Raw genomic sequence first — 10,000 nt, forward strand, 5'->3', positions numbered from 1 at the left:
CCCGTTACCCTTTATTACCTGACATACATCACATTAACAACACCAGCTTCCCGTTACCCTTTATTACCTGACATCCATAATAGTAACAACACCAGCTTCCCGTTACCCTTTATTACCTGACATACATCATAGTAACAACACCAGCTTCCCGTTACCCTTTATTACCTGACATCCATCATAGCAATAACACCAAGTTCCCCCCTACTACCCTTTATTACCTGACATACATCATAGTAACAACACCAGCTTCGCGTTACCCTTTATTACCTGACATCCATCATAGTAACAACACCAGCTTCCCGTTACCCTTTATTACCTGACATCCATCATAGCAATAACACCAAGTTCCCCCCTACTACCCTTTATTACCTGACATACATCATAGTAACAACACCAGCTTCCCGTTACCCTTTATTACCTGACATCCATCATAGTAACAACACCAGCTTCCCGTTACCCTTTATTACCTGACATACATCATAGTAACAACACCAGATTCCCGTTACCCTTTATTACCTGACATCCATCATAGTAACAACACCAGCTTCCCGTTACCCTTTATTACCTGACATACATCATAGTAACAACACCAGCTTCCCGTTACCCTTTATTACCTGACATACATCATAGTAACAACACCAGCTTCCCGTTACCCTTTATTACCTGACATCCATCATAGTAACAACACCAGCTTCCCGTTACCCTTTATTACCTGACATACATCATAGTAACAACACCAGCTTCCCGTTACCCTTTATTACCTGACATACATCACATTAACAACACCAGCTTCCCGTTACCCTTTATTACCTAACATCCATCATAGCAATAACACCAAGTTCCCCCCTACTACCCTTTATTACCTGACATACATCATAGTAACAACACCAGCTTCCCGTTACCCTTTATTACCTGACATCCATCATAGTAACAACACCAGCTTCCCGTTACCCTTTATTACCTGACATCCATAATAGTAACAACACCAGCTTCCCGTTACCCTTTATTACCTGACATCCATAATAGTAACAACACCAGCTTCCCGTTACCCTTTATTACCTGACATCCATAATAGTAACAACACCAGCTTCCCGTTACCCTTTATTACCTGACATCCATAATAGTAACAACACCAGCTTCCCGTTACCCTTTATTACCTGACATACATCACATTAACAACACCAGCTTCCCGTTACCCTTTATTACCTGACATCCATCATAGTAACAACACCAGCTTCCCGTTACCCTTTATTACCTGACATACATCATAGTAACAACACCAGCTTCCCGTTACCCTTTATTACCTGACATACATCACATTAACAACACCAGCTTCCCGTTACCCTTTATTACCTAACATCCATCATAGCAATAACACCAAGTTCCCCCCTACTACCCTTTATTACCTGACATCCATCATAGTAACAACACCAGCTTCCCGTTACCCTTTATTACCTGACATCCATAATAGTAACAACACCAGCTTCCCGTTACCCTTTATTACCTGACATCCATAATAGTAACAACACCAGCTTCCCGTTACCCTTTATTACCTGACATCCATAATAGTAACAACACCAGCTTCCCGTTACCCTTTATTACCTGACATCCATAATAGTAACAACACCAGCTTCCCGTTACCCTTTATTACCTGACATCCATAATAGTAACAACACCAGCTTCCCGTTACCCTTTATTACCTGACATACATCACATTAACAACACCAGCTTCCCGTTACCCTTTATTACCTGACATCCATAATAGTAACAACACCAGCTTCCCGTTACCCTTTATTACCTGACATCCATAATAGTAACAACACCAGCTTCCCGTTACCCTTTATTACCTGACATCCATAATAGTAACAACACCAGCTTCCCGTTACCCTTTATTACCTGACATACATCATAGTAACAACACCAGCTTCCCGTTACCCTTTATTACCTGACATCCATAATAGTAACAACACCAGCTTCCCGTTACCCTTTATTACCTGACATACATCACATTAACAACACCAGCTTCCCGTTACCCTTTATTACCTGACATCCATAATAGTAACAACACCAGCTTCCCGTTACCCTTTATTACCTGACATCCATAATAGTAACAACACCAGCTTCCCTTTACCCTTTATTACCTGACATACATCACATTAACAACACCAGCTTCCCGTTACCCTTTATTACCTGACATCCATAATAGTAACAACACCAGCTTCCCGTTACCCTTTATTACCTGACATACATCATAGTAACAACACCAGCTTCCCGTTACCCTTTATTACCTGACATCCATCATAGCAATAACACCAAGTTCCCCCCTACTACCCTTTATTACCTGACATACATCATAGTAACAACACCAGCTTCCCGTTACCCTTTATTACCTGACATCCATCATAGTAACAACACCAGCTTCCCGTTACCCTTTATTACCTGACATCCATCATAGCAATAACACCAAGTTCCCCCCTACTACCCTTTATTACCTGACATACATCATAGTAACAACACCAGCTTCCTGTTACCCTTTATTACCTGACATCCATCATAGTAACAACACCAGCTTCCCGTTTCCCTTTATTACCTGACATCCATCATAGCAATAACACCAAGTTCCCCCCTACTACCCTTTATTACCTGACATACATCATAGTAACAACACCAGCTTCCCGTTACCCTTTATTACCTGACATCCATCATAGTAACAACACCAGCTTCCCGTTACCCTTTATTACCTGACATACATCATAGTAACAACACCAGATTCCCGTTACCCTTTATTACCTAACATCCATCATAGCAATAACACCAAGTTCCCCCCTACTACCCTTTATTACCTGACATACATCATAGTAACAACACCAGCTTCCCGTTACCCTTTATTACCTGACATCCATCATAGTAACAACACCAGCTTCCCGTTACCCTTTATTACCTGGCATCCATCATAGCAATAACACCAAGTTCCCCCCTACTACCCTTTATTACCTGACATACATCATAGTAACAACACCAGCTTCCCGTTACCCTTTATTACCTGACATCCATCATAGTAACAACACCAGCTTCCCGTTACCCTTTATTACCTGACATACATCATAGTAACAACACCAGATTCCCGTTACCCTTTATTACCTGACATCCATCATAGTAACAACACCAGCTTCCCGTTACCCTTTATTACCTGACATACATCATAGTAACAACACCAGCTTCCCGTTACCCTTTATTACCTGACATACATCATAGTAACAACACCAGCTTCCCGTTACCCTTTATTACCTGACATCCATCATAGTAACAACACCAGCTTCCCGTTACCCTTTATTACCTGACATACATCATAGTAACAACACCAGCTTCCCGTTACCCTTTATTACCTGACATACATCACATTAACAACACCAGCTTCCCGTTACCCTTTATTACCTAACATCCATCATAGCAATAACACCAAGTTCCCCCCTACTACCCTTTATTACCTGACATACATCATAGTAACAACACCAGCTTCCCGTTACCCTTTATTACCTGACATCCATCATAGTAACAACACCAGCTTCCCGCTACCCTTTATTACCTGACATCCATCATAGTAACAACACCAGCTTCCCGCTACCCTTTATTACCTGACATCCATCATAGTAACAACACCAGCTTCCCGTTACCCTTTATTACCTGACATCCATCATAGTAACAACACCAGCTTCCCGTTACCCTTTATTACCTGACATCCATCATAGTAACAACACCAGCTTCCCGTTACCCTTTATTACCTGACATCCATCATAGTAACAACACCAGCTTCCCGTTACCCTTTATTACCTGACATCCATCATAGTAACAACACCAGCTTCCCGTTACCCTTTATTACCTGACATCCATCATAGTAACAACACCAGCTTCCCGTTACCCTTTATTACCTGACATCCATCATAGTAACAACACCAGCTTCCCGTTACCCTTTATTACCTGACATCCATCATAGTAACAACACCAGCTTCCCGTTACCCTTTATTACCTGACATCCATCATAGTAACAACACCAGCTTCCCGTTACCCTTTAGTACCTGACATCCATCATAGTAACAACACCAGCTTCCCGTTACCCTTTAGTACCTGACATCCATCATAGTAACAACACCAGCTTCCCGTTACCCTTTAGTACCTGACATCCATCATAGTAACAACACCAGCTTCCCGTTACCCTTTATTACCTGACATCCATCATAGTAACAACACCAGCTTCCCGTTACCCTTTATTACCTGACATCCATCACATTAACAACACCAGCTTCCCGTTACCCTTTATTACCTGACATCCATCACAGTAACAACACCAGCTTCCCGTTACCCTTTATTACCTGACATACATCATAGTAACAACACCAGCTTCCCGTAACCCTTTATTACCTGACATACATTATATTAACAACACCAGCTACATTTTAGTAACAACACCAGGTTCCCGTTACCCTTTATCACCTGACATCCATCATAGTAACAACACCAGATTCCCGTTACCCTTTATCACCTGACATCCATCATAGTAACAACACCAGGTTCCCGTTACCCTTTATTACCTGACATACATCACATTAACAACACCAGCTTCCCGTTACCCTTTATTACCTGACATCCATAATAGTAACAACACCAGCTTCCCGTTACCCTTTATTACCTGACATCCATAATAGTAACAACACCAGCTTCCCGTTACCCTTTATTACCTGACATCCATAATAGTAACAACACCAGCTTCCCGTTTCCCTTTATTACCTGACATCCATCATAGTAACAACACCAGCTTCCCGTTACCCTTTATTACCTGACATACATCACATTAACAACACCAGCTTCCCGTTACCCTTTATTACCTGACATCCATAATAGTAACAACACCAGCTTCCCGTTACCCTTTATTACCTGACATACATCATAGTAACAACACCAGCTTCCCGTTACCCTTTATTACCTGACATCCATCATAGCAATAACACCAAGTTCCCCCCTACTACCCTTTATTACCTGACATACATCATAGTAACAACACCAGCTTCCCGTTACCCTTTATTACCTGACATCCATCATAGTAACAACACCAGCTTCCCGTTACCCTTTATTACCTGACATCCATCATAGCAATAACACCAAGTTCCCCCCTACTACCCTTTATTACCTGACATACATCATAGTAACAACACCAGCTTCCCGTTACCCTTTATTACCTGACATCCATCATAGTAACAACACCAGCTTCCCGTTACCCTTTATTACCTGACATCCATCATAGTAACAACACCAGCTTCCCGTTACCCTTTATTACCTGACATCCATCATAGTAACAACACCAGCTTCCCGTTTCCCTTTATTACCTGACATCCATCATAGCAATAACACCAAGTTCCCCCCTACTACCCTTTATTACCTGACATACATCATAGTAACAACACCAGCTTCCCGTTACCCTTTATTACCTGACATCCATCATAGTAACAACACCAGCTTCCCGTTACCCTTTATTACCTGACATACATCATAGTAACAACACCAGATTCCCGTTACCCTTTATTACCTAACATCCATCATAGCAATAACACCAAGTTCCCCCCTACTACCCTTTATTACCTGACATACATCATAGTAACAACACCAGCTTCCCGTTACCCTTTATTACCTGACATCCATCATAGTAACAACACCAGCTTCCCGTTACCCTTTATTACCTGACATCCATCATAGCAATAACACCAAGTTCCCCCCTACTACCCTTTATTACCTGACATACATCATAGTAACAACACCAGCTTCCCGTTACCCTTTATTACCTGACATCCATCATAGTAACAACACCAGCTTCCCGTTACCCTTTATTACCTGACATACATCATAGTAACAACACCAGATTCCCGTTACCCTTTATTACCTGACATCCATCATAGTAACAACACCAGCTTCCCGTTACCCTTTATTACCTGACATACATCATAGTAACAACACCAGCTTCCCGTTACCCTTTATTACCTGACATACATCATAGTAACAACACCAGCTTCCCGTTACCCTTTATTACCTGACATCCATCATAGTAACAACACCAGCTTCCCGTTACCCTTTATTACCTGACATACATCATAGTAACAACACCAGCTTCCCGTTACCCTTTATTACCTGACATACATCACATTAACAACACCAGCTTCCCGTTACCCTTTATTACCTAACATCCATCATAGCAATAACACCAAGTTCCCCCCTACTACCCTTTATTACCTGACATACATCATAGTAACAACACCAGCTTCCCGTTACCCTTTATTACCTGACATCCATCATAGTAACAACACCAGCTTCCCGTTACCCTTTATTACCTGACATCCATCATAGTAACAACACCAGCTTCCCGTTACCCTTTATTACCTGACATCCATCATAGTAACAACACCAGCTTCCCGTTACCCTTTATTACCTGACATCCATCATAGTAACAACACCAGCTTCCCGTTACCCTTTATTACCTGACATCCATCATAGTAACAACACCAGCTTCCCGTTACCCTTTATTACCTGACATCCATCATAGTAACAACACCAGCTTCCCGTTACCCTTTAGTACCTGACATCCATCATAGTAACAACACCAGCTTCCCGTTACCCTTTAGTACCTGACATCCATCATAGTAACAACACCAGCTTCCCGTTACCCTTTAGTACCTGACATCCATCATAGTAACAACACCAGCTTCCCGTTACCCTTTATTACCTGACATCCATCATAGTAACAACACCAGCTTCCCGTTACCCTTTATTACCTGACATCCATCACATTAACAACACCAGCTTCCCGTTACCCTTTATTACCTGACATCCATCACAGTAACAACACCAGCTTCCCGTTACCCTTTATTACCTGACATACATCACAGTAACAACACCAGCTTCCCGTAACCCTTTATTACCTGACATACATTATATTAACAACACCAGCTACATTTTAGTAACAACACCAGGTTCCCGTTACCCTTTATCACTTGACATCCATCATAGTAACAACACCAGATTCCCGTTACCCTTTATCACCTGACATCCATCATAGTAACAACACCAGGTTCCCGTTACCCTTTATCACCTGACATCCATCATAGTAACAACACCAAGTTCCCCCCTACTACCCTTTATTACCTGACATACATCATAGTAACAACACCAGCTTCCCGTTACCCTTTATTACCTGACATCCATCATAGTAACAACACCAGCTTCCCGTTACCCTTTATTACCTGACATACATCATAGTAACAACACCAGGTTCCCGTTACCCTTTATTACCTGACATACATCACATTAACAACACCAGCTTCCCGTTACCCTTTATTACCTAACATCCATCATAGCAATAACACCAAGTTCCCCCCTACTACCCTTTATTACCTGACATACATCATAGTAACAACACCAGCTTCCCGTTACCCTTTATTACCTGACATCCATCATAGTAACAACACCAGCTTCCCGTTACCCTTTATTACCTGACATCCATCATAGTAACAACACCAGCTTCCCGTTACCCTTTATTACCTGACATCCATCATAGTAACAACACCAGCTTCCCGTTACCCTTTATTACCTGACATACATCATAGTAACAACACCAGGTTCCCGTTACCCTTTATTACCTGACATACAACACATTAACAACACCAGCTTCCTGTTACCCTTTATTACCTAACATCCATCATAGCAATAACACCAAGTTCCCCCCTACTACCCTTTATTACCTGACATACATCATAGTAACAACACCAGCTTCCCGTTACCCTTTATTACCTGACATCCATCATAGTTACAACACCAGCTTCCCGTTACCCTTTATTACCTGACATCCATCATAGTAACAACACCAGCTTCCCGTTACCCTTTAGTACCTGACATCCATCATAGTAACAACACCAGCTTCCCGTTACCCTTTAGTACCCGACATCCATCATAGTAACAACACCAGGTTCCCGTTACCCTTTAGTACCTGACATCCATCATAGTAACAACACCAGCTTCCCGTTACCCTTTATTACCTGACATCCATCATAGTAACAACACCAGCTTCCCGTTACCCTTTAGTACCTGACATCCATCATAGTAACAACACCAGCTTCCCGTTACCCTTTAGTACCTGACATCCATCATAGTAACAACACCAGCTTCCCGTTACCCTTTAGTACCCGACATCCATCATAGTAACAACACCAGGTTCCCGTTACCCTTTAGTACCCGACATCCATCATAGTAACAACACCAGGTTCCCGTTACCCTTTATTACCCGACATCCATCATAGTAACAACACCAGGTTCCCCCCTAATACCCTTTATTACCTGACATCCATCATAGTAATAACACCAAGTTCCCCCCTAATACCCTTTATTACCTGACATACATCATAGTAATAACACCAAGTTCCCCCCTACTACCCTTTATTACCTGACATACATTATATTAACAACACCAGGTTCCCGTTACCCTTTATTACCTGACATACATGATAGTCACAACACCAGGTTCCCATTACCCTTTATTACCTGACATCCATCATAGTAACAACACCAGGTTCCTGTTACCCTTTATTACCTGACATGCATCATAGTAATAACACCAAGTTCCCCCCTAATACCCTTTATTACCTGACATACATCATAGTAATAACACCAAGTTCCCCCCTACTACCCTTTATTACCTGACATACATCATAGTAACAACACCAGGTTCCTGTTACCCTTTATTACCTGACATACATCATAGAAATAACACCAAGTTCCCCCTACTACCCTTTATTACCTGACATACATCATAGTAATAACACCAAGTTCCCCCCTACTACCCTTTATTACCTGACATCCATCATAGTAACAACACCAGGTTCCTGTTACCCTTTATTACCTGACATGCATCATAGTAATAACACCAAGTTCCCCCCTAATACCCTTTATTACCTGACATACACCATAGTAATAACACCAAGTTCCCCCCTACTACCCTTTATTACCTGACATACATCATAGTAACAACACCAGGTTCCTGTTACCCTTTATTACCTGACATACATCATAGAAATAACACCAAGTTCCCCCTACTACCCTTTATTACCTGACATACATCATAGTAATAACACCAAGTTCCCCCCTACTACCCTTTATTACCTGACATACATCATAGTAATAACACCAAGTTCCCCCCTACTACCCTTTATTACCTGACATACATCATAGTAATAACACCAAGTTCCCTCCTACTACCCTTTATTACCTGACATACATCATAGTAACAACACCAGGTTCCTGTTACCCTTATTACCTGACATACATCATAGAAATAACACCAAGTTCCTCCTACTACCCTTTATTACCTGACATACATCATAGTAATAACACCAAGTTCCCCCCTACTACCCTTTATTACCTGACATACATCATAGTAATAACACCAAGTTCCCCCTACTACCCTTTATTACCTGACATACATCATAGTAATAACACCATGTTCCCCCCTACTACCCTTTATTACCTGACATACATCATAGTAATAACACCAAGTTCCCCCCTACTACCCTTTATTACCTGACATACATCATAGTAACAACACCAGGTTCCTGTTACCCTTTATTACCTGACATACATCATAGAAATAACACCAAGTTCCCCCCTACTACCCTTTATTACCTGACATACATCATAGTAATAACACCAAGTTCCCCCCTACTACCCTTTATTACCTGACATACATCATAGTAATAACACCAAGTTCCCCCCTACTACCCTTTATTACCTGACATACATCATAGTAATAACACCAAGTTCCCCCCTACTACCCTTTATTACCTGACATACATCATAGTAATAACACCAGGTTCCCATTACCCATTATTACCTGACATACATCATAGTAATAACACTAGGTTCCCATTACCCTTTATTACCTGACATTCATCATAGTAATAACACC

At 41.5% G+C, this 10,000-nt stretch overlaps 1 protein-coding gene across 1 annotated transcript in view; it reads left to right on the top strand.

Annotated features, from left to right (window-relative positions):
• LOC137660101 (prolow-density lipoprotein receptor-related protein 1-like) overlaps window positions 1–10,000 on the top strand; it is a 62,130-nt gene that overhangs the window by 22,907 nt on the left and 29,223 nt on the right. The window lies entirely within an intron of this gene.

This window comes from Palaemon carinicauda, chromosome 20 (assembly GCF_036898095.1).
Source record: "Palaemon carinicauda isolate YSFRI2023 chromosome 20, ASM3689809v2, whole genome shotgun sequence".
NCBI lineage: Eukaryota > Metazoa > Arthropoda > Malacostraca > Decapoda > Palaemonidae > Palaemon > Palaemon carinicauda.